Below are 20,437 nucleotides of genomic sequence, written 5' to 3'. Positions count from 1 at the left end.
GTTATTTGTCCAATAGAAGTCTTAGTGTGAAAATAAATGGCACAAATTCATACACATTTATAGCCACAAGTGGAGTGCCACAAGGCTCTCATTTAGGGCCCATTTTGTTTATTATATTCATAAATGACATTGTTGATATATTTACTAACATAAAAGTATTACTTTTTGCTGATGATTTGAAACTTTATAAAGAGATTAATAACATAAATGATTGCATTATATTACAAACTAATTTGAGAAATCTTTTTGAATGGTGCTCTATCAACAAACTTGCATTGAACATAAAGAAATGTCAGTTCATTAATTTTTACAGAATAAATAATCCAATATTTTTTCAATATACATTAAATGATAAAAACTTAAATTGCGTCAGTGAAATTATTGACCTAGGTATATTGTTCGATAGCAAACTAACTTTTGTGTATCATATTAATAACATTATCAATAAGGCTCTTAAGACTCTTGGATTTGTTTTGAGAATTTCAAAAGACTTCAATAATTTAGGCACATTTATCATGTTGTAAAAAACCCTTGTTAGATGCCAACTAGAGTATAACTCTACATTATGGTCTCCCTTTTACAATATTCATTCCGATAATATTGAAAAGATTCAACATAAGTTCTTGAAGTATATAAACTATAAATTGCATATTCCTGTAAAAAACATTGATTATAACTACTTACTAGATAAATTGTCCTTATTAAAACTTTCTGAAAGAAGAATAAACACAGATTTAATAGTACTACATAAAATACTTCATTACAAAATTGACTGTCCTGAGTTACTCCAATTAATCAGCATCCACATACCCAAAAGATCTTGCCGAAATTTACTACCCTTTTATTTTTACAACACAAGGACACTGTCTTATCAAAATTCCCCAATTCCAAGACTTCACAGTCTCGGAAATAAATACTCTGATCTGGGAGATATATTTCATCTTAAAAATAATCAATATAAATATTGTTTATTTCAATTCTTCTATAGATCGAGACACAAATAGACATCTATAATTTCCGCAATATATATATTTTTATTTTTATTTTGAATATCTATTTATGTGAGACTTCTTATCATTTTTACTAATGTATCTTATTTTATTATATGCTTTTGTTGTAACATTTAATATTTTTTCTTTTTTCGTTGTATTATGTTTCCTTTATTGTTTTAATTTTGAAGAATCTATAATAACTGTGATACTCTACTATTAAACTTTGTGGTGTGTAAAAGCCCATTAGGGCGTGTAATAATAATAAATTATACAACTCGTTGGTCAGAAGCAAATTGGAATATGGGAGTGTTATCTGGAACCCACATTATATAAAATATTCTAAAAGTGTTGAATTTGTGCAAAAAAAATTCCTTAGACTGTTATCATTTAAACTTGGATTAAATGCCTCACTCAAATCTTATGAAGAACCACTACTAAACTTCAAATTTACAACATTGGAAAAAAGAAGACAATTTGCGGACTTAATATGTTTATATAAAATTATTCATGATAAACTTCTTACCACTAATTGTCTGAGTAATATTCATATTAAAGTCCCTAATAGACATAATTTAAGGAGCCAAAATATATTCCATATTGAAATATTTAATAACAATAACTCCAAAACTCTTGGTTTTGTAATTAGAACTTGCAAACAATTCAATAACAAAGAAGCAATGACCTCCATGTTCAACGGAGTGGTCAGAAGCAAGCTGGAGTACGCCAGTACTGTCTGGATACCTTATCAACTTAAATACATAAATATGATTGAACAAATTCAAAAAAAATTCCTAAGGTATGTTTACATGCGATCATACGGAATATATCCGAAATTCATGCATCACGTGGAACTGCTAAAGGAGACAAATTACCAAAGCCTGGAGACTAGGCGTAATGCCGGACTCATGGTATTTGAATTAAAGTTACTAAAAAACCTTATCGATTGCCCATATCTCCTGTCATGCTGTGGATTATTCGTTCCTGATAAATACTGTCGAAATCGTAGCCACGACCTATTCTGTATACCGCAGGGTCGGACAGATGTCATTGCCCGACATAGCATGACAAGAGGTATGACCTTACTAAATGCCCTACCAGCGGATATAGATGTGTTTAATATCACTATACCATGTTTTAAAAAATATATGTACATGTATTGTTAGTTTTAATAAAATTGTACCATAATTGGACTTACCTGTCTGTCGTACAATAATTAAAAAAAAAAAAAAAAAAAAAAAAAAATATTTCAATCCACTATCTAGAATGTGTCGTCTGTACAATACAGTTGAATGCGACCTTATAGATATATTCGCAAACAGTCTCGCATATTTTAAAAAACAATTTTTTTATTTTTTTTATAGTGAATACCTCACAAGAGTCCCAACTGCTCCCGTCTGGAGCCAGTGAGACTATGGCATCCCCAATTGGGGGATGTTGTGAGGCTGAAGGTAAGTGGGGAAGGGAAAGAGGAAGGTGGGGAAGTACCTGGCTATTCAGATCTAGTCACTAAACACGGCTAAAGCCATTTGGAGCAACGTTTCAATTCTGAATGGTGGTCTTACACCAGGGCGATACTGGTAGTATCTTCCACTCTGGAACGTGCCGCAAATATACTATATATTATTTTAATTAATTAATTGTGAAATAACACAAATTAATCAAATAAAATTTATTTGCGCACGCGCCGGTTTCGAACCCGCGACCTTCGGAATGGCAGTCCAATGCGTTACCACTGGACTATGCCGGCCGTCGCAATTAACAATCTTCTACCATGATATGATATGGAGAACAGTTAAGAGATATAATTGCTTTATTATTTTCTTTACTTTTCTTACTTATCCATTCTCTGTACATTTACTATATTTTATATTTCATATTTAATATTCATGTTTTATATTTCTTTTTAATTATTATTATATATGTTTTTTTTCTTTCACTACTAGCATCTCCGCCTAATATCAACCAAACCTTGTTTACGCATGCTGTGAACATTTTTAATTGGGGTGTTAATATCTGTGCACATTCCCACCCAAATAAATTTTTTTTTTAATTTAAAAAAAAAGACAAATATTTCCGGGTTACGAATCACCTGACGATATTTGAAAATCTCCTACTACCACCACAGTACGCTGAAAATGTTGCTTGTGTTGTGATGGAGGACTTAGCCAGCCGAGGAATTGAACACACTATGCCTGAGTGGGACCCAAGCGCGATGTCAACTCGGCCACCGACCGTTCAAATAATATAAATGTAATAATTGTTAACACTCTGTAAATGTTTCGAACAATAAATAAATAAATAAATGATTGGCGAAACATAGTTTTTCATCCAAATTAATTCCGAGATCTCTCATTTCCGTGACTCTTTCTAGAGCTGTATTGTTAATGGAATGATGTAGCGCGCGGAATATTACTGCCAATACACCATCTCTCTCTCCCCATATGGCATTGTCCCTGTCTTGCTGCACGCAGGCGACGAGATGCGCAGAACGCTCTCTACGCATCCCCCCCCCACGCGGCCGACCATCCCCTACGCTGCTGACACAGAATGAAGCCCTTAAAAGCAGCAACTCACCCTTACACAGCACAGTTCTTCTGTCTGCTCGCTTTGGCTAGTACCCTCCCTCAGCTGGCTACCCGTGCTCCGCACGGCCCTCTGAGGGCAGCTATCTACTACCATTGCCAAGCACAGTACAGTTCTCCTGTCTGCTCGCCTTGGCTAGTACCCTCCCTCAGCTGGCTACCCGTGCCCCGCACGGCCCTCTGAGGACAGCTATCTACTACCATTGCTAAGCAACCGACTTGAAGACTACTAGACTCGCTAAAGGCGCGCTCCTCTTCTTGGCTACCTGTGCTGCGCGCAGCCCTTGAGAGACAGTAATCCGCCCCAAGCAAACCTAGGCTAGTCCCGAACAGTTGTGCCGCGACTCGATTCTATTTTGTTGTTCCCAATTAATATCCCGCAAGGACCCTATATAAATCCTTGCCTAGTCGATAAATGTTATTTTCAAAGTGTATTCGTGTAAATTGTAAACTGTGACTATTTTGCTATTGTAATCTGTGTAACCTAAACAATAAACTGTGTTTTAAGCCACCAAAAGTCTTATAAACTGGCGCCCAACTAAGTGGCCAGATACATTGTGCAAAAGTGTTAAAATCAGTGAAAATTTCGCGTCCGCGCCGCAGCCCTCGCTTCAAGATGCAATCCAATGGGGAAGGCGCTATCATCAGCTTTACTCAGGAGCAATTCGCAGAATTCCTGAATTCAATAAATCGAACGCAAACAGAGCCACAGCGTACGGGTATGTTCACCACTTGTACGGCTCGGTACGATGGCACGAGAGAAAGAAGCGCAGTTGAGAGCTTCATAGCCGCGGCAACCATATTCAAATGTGCCGAAAAGATCGGAGACGAGAGCGCACTGGTAGGACTACCTCTCCTATTAACAAAAGATGCAGCTGCCTGGTGGCTCGGAGTAAAAGGGGAAGTACGTACTTGGGAAGATGCAATGAATCTCTTAAGACATGCTTTCGCCCCTCAGAAACCGGCGTACAAAGTATACAATGAAATATTTAGTTTCAAACAAGACACCTCCGTATCAACTGATGTCTTTATCTCAAAACAACGGATGCTGCTTGCGGAATTGCCTCCGCCCATCCACCTAGAAAAGGTCCAGATCGACCTTGTATTCGGACAGCTGAATATCCGCATTCGGGATAGAATTCCCCGTGAATCAATTAGCTCTTTCGCTGAACTGCTTGTAAAAGCGAGACTAATTGAAGAAAACTTACACGAACTTACTAAACCTGGCACAGCACGTACAGCGGAAAATAAGTTCGAAGGCCGTTTGCGTTGCGCGCACTGCCACAGATTCGGCCACCTTATTGAGGAGTGTCGTACCCGCCGGAGCCAAGAGGTTGGGGCACCTACCAGACCCATTCCACGGCAGAGCAGAAGTGCACCGGAGACGACCAGCGACGCCAAATTCGCCTGTTATGGTTGCGGCAAGCCTGGTATTGTTAGGAGCAAATGCCCGCAGTGCAACCGGGGAAAAGTGAACGTGCCTTACACAAGAGCGGACTTTTGTTCAGTAAGCGAAGTAGGGCTCCCTAGAGCAAGGCCCACTCTGCAAATTAAGGTCGGGTCACACATAGGAACCGCTCACATTGACACCGGGGCTAGGCTAAGTGTCGCATCGGCCGAGCTACACAGGCGCCTGATTACCCAAAAATTTAAACCATCTAAAAGGACCATGGATATTGTTCTAGCGGATGGAATTCCGAAACGTCAAGAGGTGGAGATCATAAACGCCACCGTGACTCTCAGAGGAAGGAAAATACCCTCTAGTTTCATTGTCCTCCCTGGGTGCCACGAAAATCGCACCCTCTTGGGAGTGGACTTTATTGAAGACGCGGGGATTGAAATAAATATTCCCCAACGTGCATGGGCATTTTCTGACAGCCCTGAGAAACACTATCTCTTAAACATGGAAGATGATACTTTAATACAACTGCAAGAAAATTGTGCGATAGGAGAGGTTAAACTAGATGAACCTCTTCGTTTATGTCCTTCGCCCTCCTCACCACCAAAGGATCATGGCTATGAGATCTACGCACCGCCTCTTTTAAGTCCCCTTAAAAGGACACCGCCCCGCGCTGATCTTTGGGCAAAAATGATAGCCCTTAACGAGCTGTTCCACGAGGACGCCCTGGAGGAGGGAGATCTTATGGAAGTCATGACAGATTCGTACAGGCTGTTCGACGACTCTCCGAAAAAGAAGACGGACTCCTGGATGGAAATTTGCTCTCTGGACGCCGAAGTACTGGGCCTCCGGTCAGATGAAGCCACCCACATAACACACGATGAGAGAGACCAGCTAGACCTTCTTCTGCATGAGAATGCCTCCATTTTCTCGGCGATCCTCTCATCCACTACGAAAATCGAGCATAGGATCGAGACACTCGACCACTCATATATTTCTGTGGCACCCTACAGGCTCTCTCCAGCCCGTCAAATGGAGCTACGCTCAGAAGTAGACAATATGCTAGCGCAAGGCATTATAGAAGAAGCCGATTCCCCTTGGGCCGCACCAGTGGTTATGGTTCCCAAAAAAGACGGAAGTAGACGAATATGCATCGATTTTCGATTGCTCAACGCCATTACAGTACCAGACGCGTACCCCTTACCGAGGATGGATGACCTGCTACACTCGGCAAAGCAATCCAACTACATGTCAACCATAGACCTTCGGTCAGGCTACTGGCAAATTAAAGTGCTGGAGAAAGATCGCGATAAGACGGCATTCGTAACACCGTTTGGTTTATATCGCTTTCTGAAAATGCCATTCGGTCTTCGAAACGCCCCAGGAACCTTCCAACGCCTTATAAACCGATTGAGGATCGAGTTAGACCACATCAACATCCTAGCATATCTAGACGACATAATTATTCTATCATCTTCCTTCGAAACACATCTTGCTGATTTGAGACAGGTGTTCTATAAGCTAGGTGAATTTAATCTCACTGCCAACCGAGATAAATGTCACTTCTGCTGCTCGAGTATAAATTACCTGGGACATTTGATATCTCCAGGAGGGATCAGCACCAACCCGGAGAAAATTGCTGCCATTTCTCAAATGAAGGAACCGAAGAACGTCAAGCAACTACAGACCTTTCTTCAAACCTGCTCCTGGTATCGACGATTTGTACCTGAGTTTGCGAAGATTGCAAAACCACTAAGCGACTTAACAAAGAGAGATGTCAGATGGGAATGGAACCCCCCGCTGCAGAACGCCTTCGACACCCTGAAAAGGTTACTTACTAGTGCCCCTATCTTACGCCAAGCCGACGGAACTAAAGCATTTACCATAAAAACAGATGCAAGTAACTACGCATTGGGAGCAGTTCTGGTCCAGGGGGAGGGCCTCGATGAGCATCCGGTAGAGTATGCAAGCCGCCTACTCTTACCCGCAGAAAGAAATTATTCCACGACAGAAAGAGAAGCCCTAGCAGTGGTATGGGCAGTCACAAAGTTCAGAGGATACATCGAAGGAACAGAAGTTACGGTTGTCACCGACCACCAAGCGTTAAAGTGGTTAATGTCCTTAAAATCTCCCACAGGGCGCCTTGCGAGATGGGCTCTGCAGCTTCAACCATACAATTTGAATATCCAGTATACCCCAGGACGTACAAACCTCGTGGCAGATACACTATCACGCCCACCTTTACCTGAGGAGCTCCCATCCATTTGTGCATTTTGCACCGTAACCATCGACGTTCCCGTACGAAACGCTGTTGACATCCGAGAAGAACAACTAAAAGATGCTGATTTAAAAAAAATCATTGAGTGTTTTGAAGACCAGACTCCGAACGAGAACCTTAGTTACTGGACAACTAAGGGATACCTAATGCTACAAGGTGTATTGTATCGCTACGCACCAGACATAGAAGAAGAAGATGCCCAACTAGTTGTCCCCGAGCAAGAACAACACAAAATACTAGCGGCTTATCATGATGCCCCAACTGCCGGACATTATGGAGTAGAACGCACGATTCGAAGGATCGCAAGGCGATACTTCTGGAAGAACATGCGAACCTATATAACAAAATACATAAAAAACTGTATTGAGTGCCAAAGGTACAAACCATCAAATTTAAAACCCGCTGGCCTTTTGCAGACGTCGGTCATGAACCAGCGATTTGAAACAGTAGCCTTTGACCTTTTTGGACCACTCCCAACATCCAAAGACGGCAAAAACTGGATTTTCATCATCGAAGACGTTGCCACGCGCTGGGTAGAGCTATTTCCTATTCAAGAAGCTACTGCAGAAACCTGCGCCCGTATTCTGATTGACGAAATTTGCCTGCGTTATGGAACTCCCCGCCGACTTATCAGCGATAACGGCACACAATTTGTGTCTGCAGTGATGCAACAGCTGACTTACTGCCTGGACATCAAACACACCTTCACGCCATCATATCATCCAGAAGCAAACCCTGTCGAAAGAAAAAACCGAGATCTAAAACCACAACTGGCCATCTTGGTAGGCACAGAGCATAGAACCTGGGCCGAAAGCCTGCCTTCGATACGTTTCGCCATGAACACCGCTTTCTGCCAAAGCACCGGTTACTCCGCTTCCTACCTAACGTTTGGACGTGAGCTTAGATCGGCCGATGATGTGGGTAGAGACTTAAGAGGCATCATTCAATCAGAAAACTTCATTCCGGAAATAACACCTCACCTGCTACACCTTGCTGACACATTACGTCTGGTCAGAAATCACAATGACCACAAACAAGATAAACAAAAGGAATACATGGATAATAAAAGAAGAGAGGATCCTCAGTACCAGCCCGGGGATCATGTCCTTGTCCAATCACACGCTCTTAGCAAGGCTGCAAGGGGGTTTAGTGCCAAATTAGGACCACGGCGAGATGGCCCATACCTAGTACTACAAAAACATGGACCAACAAGCTACGAAATAGCTGCCATGACAGCCCCGGATGTTTCGCTTGGCACTTACCATACATCGGCGCTGACTCCATACCAAGGGTTTGTCAGACCACTACCAGCTCCAGTGATTCCCCTGCGCAAACGGGGCCGTCCTAAGAAGAATAAATAAGAAATCTCGCTTACTACAAATCTGGATCTTCAGCGAGACGCTCCTCGATCCAGAGGGGGAGGATGTAGCGCGCGGAATATTACTGCCAATACACCATCTCTCTCTCCCCATATGGCATTGTCCCTGTCTTGCTGCACGCAGGCGACGAGATGCGCAGAACGCTCTCTACGCATCCTCCCCCCACGCGGCCGACCATCCCCTACGCTGCTGACACAGAATGAAGCCCTTAAAAGCAGCAACTCACCCTTACACAGCACAGTTCTTCTGTCTGCTCGCTTTGGCTAGTACCCTCCCTCAGCTGGCTACCCGTGCTCCGCACGGCCCTCTGAGGGCAGCTATCTACTACCATTGCCAAGCACAGTACAGTTCTCCTGTCTGCTCGCCTTGGCTAGTACCCTCCCTCAGCTGGCTACCCGTGCCCCGCACGGCCCTCTGAGGACAGCTATCTACTACCATTGCTAAGCAACCGACTTGAAGACTACTAGACTCGCTAAAGGCGCGCTCCTCTTCTTGGCTACCTGTGCTGCGCGCAGCCCTTGAGAGACAGTAATCCGCCCCAAGCAAACCTAGGCTAGTCCCGAACAGTTGTGCCGCGACTCGATTCTATTTTGTTGTTCCCAATTAATATCCCGCAAGGACCCTATATAAATCCTTGCCTAGTCGATAAATGTTATTTTCAAAGTGTATTCGTGTAAATTGTAAACTGTGACTATTTTGCTATTGTAATCTGTGTAACCTAAACAATAAACTGTGTTTTAAGCCACCAAAAGTCTTATAATATTCAAATAAAATAGGATATTTATTTCTGCAGAAAGTCCAGGTTTTGCATTTGTCTACATTTAAAAACAGATTATATTGTACGCACCAATCTTTAAACTTATTAATATTTTATTTAAGTATTTGGCTATGATTTACATCAGTTATTTTTTTTGTATAGTTTGATGTCATCAGCAAAGAGCAATACCTCGACATCGTTGAAGCAATTTGTTATATCGTTAATGAAAATGAGAAACAAAACCGGACCAAGGTTGTGATGTTTTGAATATCCACATAAATAAACGATAAATAATAAACGAACGTGCTCTAAAAATTTTTTGTCTAGACTAGCAACATGGGATAGATTATAGGCCTTGAGTAAACACATTCCCACAGAAAGGGATAAAATACGGACAGTCGGTCTTTGAACTTGAGTACGTTGACAGCTCCGAGAAATCAATACAAGTCAGAAGTGATATGTGAAATTACAGTTAATTATTGAATTCAAATGGTATTAGAGAATATTGTGGAATATTGAATTAAAGAGAAATATTATTGATCCGGTGTTTTTGTGAAGTGAAAGTGTGTTAGATTAAACGTGATTTCGTAAATATGTAGTTCAAACTAAGTTACTTGTCTTAAAAACATGGAAATGATAAAATAATGATTGCGTTTTTAAAACAGAGTGAACGTATAAAGGCAGGAAGTGTTTAATCGGGCTAGGTTATTGATTTGGCGAGATGGCATTCTATCCACGGAGACCGAAAACCAGAGAATCAAATAAATTATTAACTGTGGGTTCGAATCCTGACAGATTAGGGAGGTACAATTTTATTTACAGAATTATTTAATTACCCTTTTATATGCGTAGGGAGGGGACAAAAATTGAACAGATTGCAAGGATTTCGCTAAAATGAGGAAAGAAGCCGATAGGGAGGAGATCAAAAATTAAAGTGATTTAGCTATATAGTGTAACCAGGTAAGCTTCACGCTGAGAATGAGAGATGACTAACTGGGTGAGTTTTTTTATATTATTTATTAAATTTTAGAGGACCCTTTTAAAAGACGGATACAACCGAGATACAGGAACCGAGTTTGCAACGCCTGCAACCCAAATAATCTTCCCATAAAAAGGAATACGCTAGACGCATTGTCAATCAGCTGTGAGTGGGAGACAGGCCAATGACCTTTTCATATATAGGCCGAGAGGCGCGGTGTACAGTCAGTCAAAGGGGAAGTTTTGCTAGCGTATGACCTCCCGAATTGAAAGCGATCGGATGCAACCAGACGGAACAAAATGAAAACTTTTCTTCTGTTATTTGACTTTCTAATTTAATACTTTTCATCTTTTGTTTGACTTTCTAAGTTACGAATTGGGATGCACAAAAACAAATCTAGAGGCAAAAGAGGGAGATGGTAATCTCCGAAATAAAACTACCAACCGAACAACTTTTCCCAACAGGTACCTTTCGAGAGGTAGGCAGCCTCTTTAAATTAAATGCAAAAATCAAACCAATTATCCGTTTATACCTACCTGAGAGGATAGGTATTCAGTAGAAGTTACCCATACCTAATACACGAGGGTGCTAGTAACCTCATAAAATAAATACTGGAACCAAATATTAAAATACAGACAGTCCTCATCCTAAATTTGGCATTTCGAGTAGACCTTACATATATCTCACATGATAATTGGCTGAATGGGTAGGCACACAACCTATCGCTAAAAAGCAGGCTAAATGTCGACAAGATTGTCGTGTGTTATCTATGTTATTGACCTAGAAAGGGATGTAAATCCCCGACGACGAGGGAGTTACAACGTTTTCTAGAGGTGGCACGTAACTTAGGACCTTACGTGTCACATTTTCGCGACTAGATTCGTGACAAGGGATGTCATGGTTTTCCCCCTTCTACACTCAGTAAAGTAGATTATCCTGGAGGTGTTGGAGGTTGGGGCAATTCTGAAATTGGTGATGAGACCTGGTTTTCTTTATTCTGGCGTGACGGTTGCCGATTTGGAACAAGGGGAGACCCGGCCGGTTGTGATATCCAGACACGCAGATATCGATCGCCTTGCTCAAATTATCATCCATCGGTTTTGTTTGGTAAAGAGGAGGAGCCAATCTTAACTTGAAAAAAATTCATTTCCTTCCTCTCCTTCCCCTCCCAAAATATATACATGGATGGCGCCGACAACTAACACCATAAATTTATCGTATGTTCATCACACATACAAAATCTAACACTTTATTATACTCACATAACCCTATGACAGGTAGACTCACGTAGCTAGTTTGAAGAGCAGGCGACTCAGAAAAATCAGGTTTATGAGATGGCTTTAAAACACAGCGGTAATGGATTCAACTCACTCTATCTCAAAAGAACCAAGGGATACCACACATACATAGATAACTAGGTTTCTAAACCGAGAAACAAAAAACCAACACAACGTTCGGTGAAGCCTTTTTATACTGAACCGTCACGTGAAATGAGTACGTTCAAGGTCGTACGTCACGTAGACAAACTAGGATGTACACACTTGAAGGGGTGTGTAATAAAGAAGAGAAGGAAAAGTTTGATGAAAGGGTAGATCATTACAAGGTGCCTACCTTGCGGTAGGCCACTGGTCGAACAGAAAGCTTTCGATGGCAAAAATTTTATTTTAACAAATAGTTTGCGATTTGATAAATAGCTAGTAAACCATTTAAGCATGTTATCTCTTACTCCTAGGGAAAATAGTTTTCGGGTTAGTAGTTTATGGGATACTTTCGAAAAGTCTGTATATATGCAGTCGACTTGTTTATTTTTCGTAAAAGATTCTAATATAAAGTTTTGAAAGTGTCCAAGATTACTCGTGCCTGGTCATTTTCGCTTTTGTTTGTGATGTAGCCGCTGTTGTTGGATTCCCATTTTAGATTTGGAAGTTTGTAGTCTCCAAGAATAACAAGTTTTTGCTATTGTTATTTTTACCAATTCGGTAAACTTTTATAATTTTATTTATTGTGGGTATATCTATATTAGAAATTATTTCCGTTACTGCAGTTTGGTCATCCGAGATTTTGTCAGTAGCTGTTACCTTTGCACTTTCAGTTACATTGCACAAAATTATGTTTTTCGACCTCTCCGTAATATCATTCATTTCGTGGATGACCTCACAGATATTAAGGTTGTTTTAAGATGGAATAATTTTTTGAATATCTTTGTATGCCCGCAGTTCACCTTCCAAGGCACCAGTTTTGAAAGCTACCGCTGTCGACATGCTGCCAATTACTGCTAAGATTTCGCATGCTATCGGCGTAATTTTAGCGATTTGGTCCTTGTAGAACTTATTTCCAGGGTCAAGAAGCACCTTGTTTAAGGCGTTGACTACCCTTTCTGCATTTGAGATATATGATTGGACATCCATTATTATAATTATAATTTTTATTTTTTATTATATAAATAATTGAACTCCGTTTCAGAACCACTGGTTTAACTTCACTGACGTAAGTAGGTAGAGTGATAAGTAGTGTATATAGGTGAATTTATTTTTTCTGTTATTGATCTGTTGGCACTGGGACACTAAAAACTGCATTTTATTTTTTTCAGTTTTGTAAGACAATTTAAAATAAATCTATAGTAGTAAAAAAACGTTTACTTGTTGATTGTTAAAAAATAATTTATTATTAAAATAACGTTAATGAAAATCGAACAATAAATTTAAATAATTGATTGAAATTCTTATATTATTTTATTCCAGGATGTGGGGATGTTAGTGCAATCCCACACGTCCAATATAGATGTACGTGTTTTTGTACAATGGATATGTGAAAAACGAAAAATTATATGAAAAAGAATAAATTAACATCAAAGTACAACTATGCAGGGCGTGGTCTTGAGTGAGTTTCGGCCCAGCGCTCAATCAGGAGTGGCGCTTGGTGCTGGTAGGCTTCGGTCACCAACGTGTTGGCGGAGGCCATTAGCCGCATCCTGTCTCCAGTGACCCGGTGTTTCATCAGGCCGGCAAATCCCTAATTCCGTGAACTTTTTCTATCTTCGGTATCGAAATATGATTCTATAAATAAATAAAAATAATAACAATATAATAACAAAAATTAAATTAAATTAAAAATACAGTTATAGTAAATTTAAAGAAAATTGGGTGCAACTCACAATCGAACTAAGATCGATGTTTTAAATAGCCATAAGTGCATAGCAAGTATATTTTTTAGCAATATACTGGTGACCATTTATTAAAACCGTACAAACTGTCCATAAATGCGTCATCCCATTCTTGATGCTGAGGAAGATTCTCTAAATCATATTTCAGGGTGTAATTGTTTATGGTCTCATTTATCCAATCTCTGAAATAAAACACATGGCCAAAGTTGACATGGCCAGGATGACAGCGCTGAGAAATTATCGTTTTTTTCTGAAGAGATCTCATTTGTGGTCATGCATATGATGGAACTTTTGCTCCAAATCCTGTGACCTCTACCAATTTTTTTTATACCTTAATAGACCTCCAGAATCCCCGTGGCAAGGATTCGTATTTTCTTCCAGGGTGCAAATAAATGTGGCCGCTAGTGACATCGGGCATTGTACTCGCTAAGGCTCCGTAATTGTTAAATCTCTCGTGCAGATATGATTTGCGGTTTTGGTCCATCCAAAACCGCTAATAGATATGACCTCATAAAGCGGTACGTATACATCTCCGATTGGAATCGGTTGCGTTAATTTGTCCAAGATCAATGGAGCTTCAACCAAAGCACCATAATAATTGAAATCTGTGCCCGATGGATCGTCATCGTGTTTCGGATGCGGGATAAACATTCTGACAGGAGCGATACGTAGGTGGTCCAGTCTGTTTCCAGTTGCATATCTCAGTGCACATTTTAGCCCCTCGCCACACACTGAAAGGCAATTAGCAACAGTTGCTATCCAGTTTGGTATAATTATAACCACACTGCAGTAGTGCTTTAACTTCTTGTTAAATAAAGACACCTGGAAAAGGCGGGGCTAGCTAACCTCCGAGTATTCTGAGCTGTGGTTCTACGGCAACCACCCCACACAGAACTACTGCAGAAAGGGCTGCTAACGGCAAGATCTTACAACAGTGACGCATCCTCTTAAACAAAATAATAACATTTTAATGCTTATTTATTTATTTATTCAAACACCATATAATGGCTTTTACAATACAGTGATAATCGAGTTACAAGAGTACAGTGATAAACAGGATAATAATAGTAACAAATTAAAAACAATTAATGTGTAAACAAAGCAAATGCAAGTGATATAGTTATTAATATAAGTGTTGTAAGACAATGCATAGTTCAAAAAAAATATATACCAGTGTAACAATAGTTGAACTACTTTATACTAGGTTTGTATAAGACCTGTCATAAGTCGAAGTATATACTGTGATAATAGTAAATAGTAAGTTTATTGTTACCCACAAAATTAATTGAACTTTGAATAGCTGAGTAGGCATCGCAACTTAGGGCATTAACAATTCAGGGCTGTCAGCGATTCGATGATACTTATGAATAAGAAATAATATTTTTTACTAAAATAATACATTTGTTAGGTAACACAGTTAGATATTATTACATAACGCAAATAAGCAATAGTTATTGACTCCCAAAATGCCGGATAAAACCCTACTAGTTTTTAGTTCCAACATGTGCCGCAAACGGTGCCAGTCGCGCTCGATCGCTGCACAAAGCTAGGCCGCGGCATGACCCGTGACCCGCGACAGAACAAAACAAGCGCTCCTAGAGCTCGGCCACGACAATAGTGGTGCTGAAAGTTCCCGAGTCTGACTCGAACGCTCGGTGCCGAGGTCCCCCGCCTTGCGGCAGCCCATTCAAATAAGAGGGGCATCTTATTTGAATAAACCAGATCCACGTGAGTCGTTATTAACCTGTTCTTTTCCTACTGTGTCATATATTAGCTTTAATACCCTGGAGCCCAGATAGAATTTAGATAGAATAATGTTAAGATGTTAATCACCCATGTTTTGTGTTGTTTAATACTATTACTGTCTGTCTCATATTGTGACGCCATGTGCTACCCGTTGTATCACAATACTTCTTTCATTTGGTAACTGAAGGCGATGCGATGTGAACCCTATCCAGCGTAAGGTAGGTTCAGAAACATAAGTCCCATTGACGACCCACGCCTGAAGTTGAGGTGTCCATCTTGCCGACCACAGAGCTAGTCGCCGGCATTTTACACCCCCCTCGCTGGTGGGCCTCAAATCCATGAACCTAACAATATCAAGAAGCCATGCGTAAGAATATTGTCATTCCTGACATTGATTATTGCGTTTGAAGTATGTTTTTATAGCCTTCTTATTCTATCCTTCTGAGAAAACATTGCCAACTGCATGCAATCTAGGTATAGGCACATATTTAAATGTCCTGATATTTTTATTGCAATTAAAAAGAGGTTTGGATTGACTAGTTCGTATATGTATATGAAAGGTAATTAGACTTAATAAATCAAGGCTATCTATAATAGAATTAACAATTTTATAAATAAAAATCAAGTCGGAAACAAGTCTACTATCTGAGAATTTTAGTAAGTTTAGTTATTTCATCAAGTGATTGTAGTTTATTGTTTCAATTGGTAGACTGAGTTTATAGTTAATGAATCTTAGAAATTTATGCTGATTTTTTTCAAAGGAGTCAGAGTGGATTTTGAACTAAGGGGACCAGATAGAAGAATTATATTCTACTTGACTACGAACTAAAGAAGAATATAAGATTTTTAATGTTGAAATATTACGACGGTCTCTGCCATTTCGAAAAATGAAACCAAGTATTTTCAATCCTTTGTTGGTAACTGAATTTATGTGTGAAAGGAAGTTAAATTTTGAATAAAAAAATCACACCAATATCACTGACAGAGGTGAGGCGAACATTATTAATTTTATATTGGTAGTAAAAACGTTGAGTTATTCTGAAAATCTTATTACGTGGCATTTATTAATGTTAAGATAGAGTTTGTAAAGTTTGCACCAATCTTGGAATTTGTTTAAATTTGAATACAGTCAATTATTGTTTTATATTTTTAAATAATTTTAAATTATCGGCAAAAAGCAACACTTCAACATTATTATCGGAAATAGTGACAGTATCGTTTTTAAAAATTAAAAAAAGTATTGGGCCTAAATGCGACCCTTGGGGTACACCACTAGTAGCCATGAATTTGTGTGATAAGTTAGAGTTGTTTTAAACTTGTAGAATTCTATTAGTTAAGTAGCTCTTTATCCATTTTAATCAATAACTTATATTGAGGAAAATTTTGTCAAAAGCTTTTACGAGGTCTGTAAATATTGAGTCGACTTGGGTTTTATTTTCAAGCGAACTATCTATCAATTGTTCATACAAAGAGAGATTTGATATAGTGGATCTGCCCAGCATGAAGCCATGTTGATTTTGTACAGTGATTTTATTGATACGTACGGAGATTTTATCAAGGATAAGTTTTTCAAATAATATGGGGATAGTTGAGAGCATGCTAATGAGTCGATAATTGGTGATATCTCCTTTTTTTAATACAGGTGTTAGGTAACATTTTTTTTATAGATCAGGGAAGCAACCAGAGTATGGTGATTGGTTAAATAATTGACATAGTGGCTTGGCAAGAATTTATACACAATTAATTAGAAAAGCTTCATTTATTTTGTCAGGATCAGCTTTTTTCTTTATTTCGAGTGATTTTTTTTGTGTATAGCTTCAAGAACATTAATATCTAAAGCGGAAATGTGGATCGATACATTTCGATGAAAGGGTGGAATTTAATCATTTGGGATGTCTGTATTGTATACACTTTTGAAAAAATTGGCAAAGAAATTAAAAATCTAGTCAGTACCAGTAGTATATCACTAATAGACCGGTCAGACAAGCGTACAAAGAAAACATAAAAACTCCGACGGTAAACACTACCTTTGGACAAAGACACCATAAATACCACGCTATTAAAGCATTCAACAGTCTTCCACTTGAAACAAAAATTGAGGAAAATAAAAATAAATTCAAACACAAAATAAAAAATGGATTAAAGAACAAAAAGACAATATTACCAAAATACTATAACATAAAAGAATAAAACATATACACGTAACACAAAAAAAAATATAAAAAAAACACGCAACACGCACAAACACATATATCATTATAAATGCCGATTTACATTCTCTTTTGATATTTTTCATTTAGTGTTATAATTATATTTTAATTTTTAATCTTTATTTTTTATTTTAAATTTATCTTTATTTTAATGTTGTTTTTCTTTTATTTTTTTAAATGTATAAATTCTTAAATTATAAAATGGGGGCCTCAGCACGGGTAAACAACCCAGTGAGGCCAACATTACTAAATTGAAATATGAAATATTGTAAAAAAAAATGTATCAACAATAAAAAAAAAAAATAAAAAAAAAGTTCTACTTTTCCCCTCGAAATTCATGTATGTAGGAGACTGGGTTTGTTTTTTCTTAGTAAGTTTATGTGTTTAAAAAAGTTTTTGGTATCTGAAGGAATAGACTTTTCTTTATTAAGTTTGTATGTTTGATATAATTTATTGGCGAGTATTTTACAGTCAGTTCTGTATTTATGAAATATTTTGTAGTCAGAGATTGAGTTGCTCTTTTTGAAAGTGTTTTAAGTCATTATTAAACCATTTAGGAAATTTAGATGCCTTTATTTGAGTTGACGGTACGTGGTTTTTTGATAGCCGTGTTGATGATGGAGGAAAAACATTCTAGATTATGATTGAAATTTGTGTTATTGTCTAAAAAAGACCAGTCTGCACTTTATTTTATTTTCTAAGTATTTTATTATCAGTGGAAAATCTGCATTTTCAAAGTGATATGAATAATCAGGAACGGTGTTACAGTAAGTTTTAAGAAAGTTGTTGAAGGATGGTGGGAAACTGTGGGGAGAAGGAGGTCTATTGATTTACTTAATTTTACTGAAGGATCTATACTAAATGCGAGGTCGAGCAGGTGGTGATTTGAATTAAATACGTTATTTATTTGGTTAAGACCGAGGAAATTTGACATATTTATAATTTCACGAGCATTTGTATTTAAAAGGACTGTTTGGTTATTACAAAGGTTGGTTTTGGTTATTACATTCAGTTTATATTTGGAATATTATTATTATTATTATTACATTCAGTTTATATTTGGAATATTATTATTATTATTATTACATTCAGTTTATATTTGGAATATTATAATCACCGATTAGCAGCATTCTAGCTTCCGGATATTTGGGTTTGACGGCCTCTACATCTTCAATGTGGTTTTGGTAAATTTGTGTAATTGATCCGGGTGGAATATAGGTAAACACATACAAGAATAATTTTCCTAGGTTCGTCTTGAGTAATACGTAAAGTTGTTCTATATTTTTGTGTTTGCATTTTAATCTGGATGAAATTATATACTGTGACAGATATTATTACACCCCCTACTCTTGATTTGGTGCTGGTGGAGGTACTTCTATTGAAACGTTATGTGTTGTGAGAAGTGAAATCTAATTCCTCGATAGATGGGTCCAACCAAGTTTCAGGCTGAAAGTATAGGTGGAAGGGATGGATTGTAATCGATGATCTTAGTTCAGTAAGTATGGTGCGGCAGCCCCTAATATTTTGGTAGTACCCCATAATAGGTTTTAGTTTTTTGGATTAGTACCTACTATTATAGGTTTATTGTTTTTGTTTTTAATTATGAGACCTGTTTCAAAGACTTGGGTTCTTTGGTCTTGGGTTAGTCGTAAGTTTGCGACATAGTTTCTTTGGGCTGGAGTTTAGTCGGAATAAATTTTAATACCAGGGTACTCAGTTATGCTGTTTTTATCTCAATATGCCAATGGCTTGGGCGGGTTTGTCAAGTAAAACTTTTAGGGGTTTAGGGTGTGGTCTGTTGTCTGATGGTTCTGATTTAAGGTTTTCAGGGCTTAAAGTATTATAGCGATTTATTTTTGGGCTATTTTGCGGTGTTGCGCTACCTCCCTCTTTAGTTTTACGTTTCAGATTTCATTACAGTGTCCATCAACAGGACATCAACACATTTGACCTGATGATGGACACTCTAAAGGTATCCGAAATGTTGGCTAAAGAAATAAGGTAAAGCAAGACGGTATAATCACTCCAATATAAATCACTTTATTTCTGGTCTACTATTTCCATTTTATTTAGGGAGCCTGATATTTTTTATAACTTTTAAATCGGGAGTTCTATTTATTTTATCTTTCATTTAATATCCAACTTTGGGTTGTATAGTGGTATTTATCTTTTTTATTATTTTTTTTCTTTCCCCGTATTGGTATTTATCAAACTTCATAGGCTCTTTGGGTGTAAAGATAGGGTAATAAGCAGTGTATTTTGTATCATGGACTTCACGTGACATATCAAAAGATTTTATAATTAATTGTTTTGAAACTGAAATTATTTGTAAAATATTTATCTCGGGATCAAATTGCCTTTTAAAATATGAGATATTGTATGATAATGATGGATTCGATTACGATTTTTAAATATCTCAAAGGAATTTGAATCGCTAGTGAATAAAATAATATTCATAACACAGACAACCGAAATTAATTAATTCATTGTTTGATAGTGTCATTTTCGCGTTGGTCTCTTTTTTATTTCATTTTTTCGTCTATTTTTTGTAAATTACAATAATTAGTGATATAGCTGCCTTATGTCTGAACAAAACTTTTGTTTCCTCGAATACTTAATAAAATAATAACATTAATAACCTTTCCTCCTACTAGTTTCTTACTTTTTTATTTAGAATTTGTTTGTTCTGTTTTTTTCTCGTATTTATCATAAATTTTAATAAAACGAACTGCTTTTTTAATGTACTTTCAGCTATGCATGAATGTATGTATAAACACTTTTGAATTTGTAATATTGTTCGGCTGCTCATGATACCTATAATAACCATTTTTAATCCTGTTTACTTACATATGCATTGGTATAAGCTTTATTTTATTTCTTCGTAGGTTCACTACTCTAATTTTCTCGTTCGACGAGGTTCCTTCACTCCTCGCGGTTCTGCGCTGCAGTGAG

Source organism: Hesperophylax consimilis, unplaced genomic scaffold, assembly GCF_061612785.1.
Source record: "Hesperophylax consimilis isolate HC1 unplaced genomic scaffold, BYU_Hcon_1.0 scaffold_35, whole genome shotgun sequence".
In the NCBI taxonomy this organism is placed as follows: Eukaryota; Metazoa; Arthropoda; class Insecta; order Trichoptera; family Limnephilidae; genus Hesperophylax; species Hesperophylax consimilis.
This window is presented reverse-complemented; position numbering follows the sequence as displayed.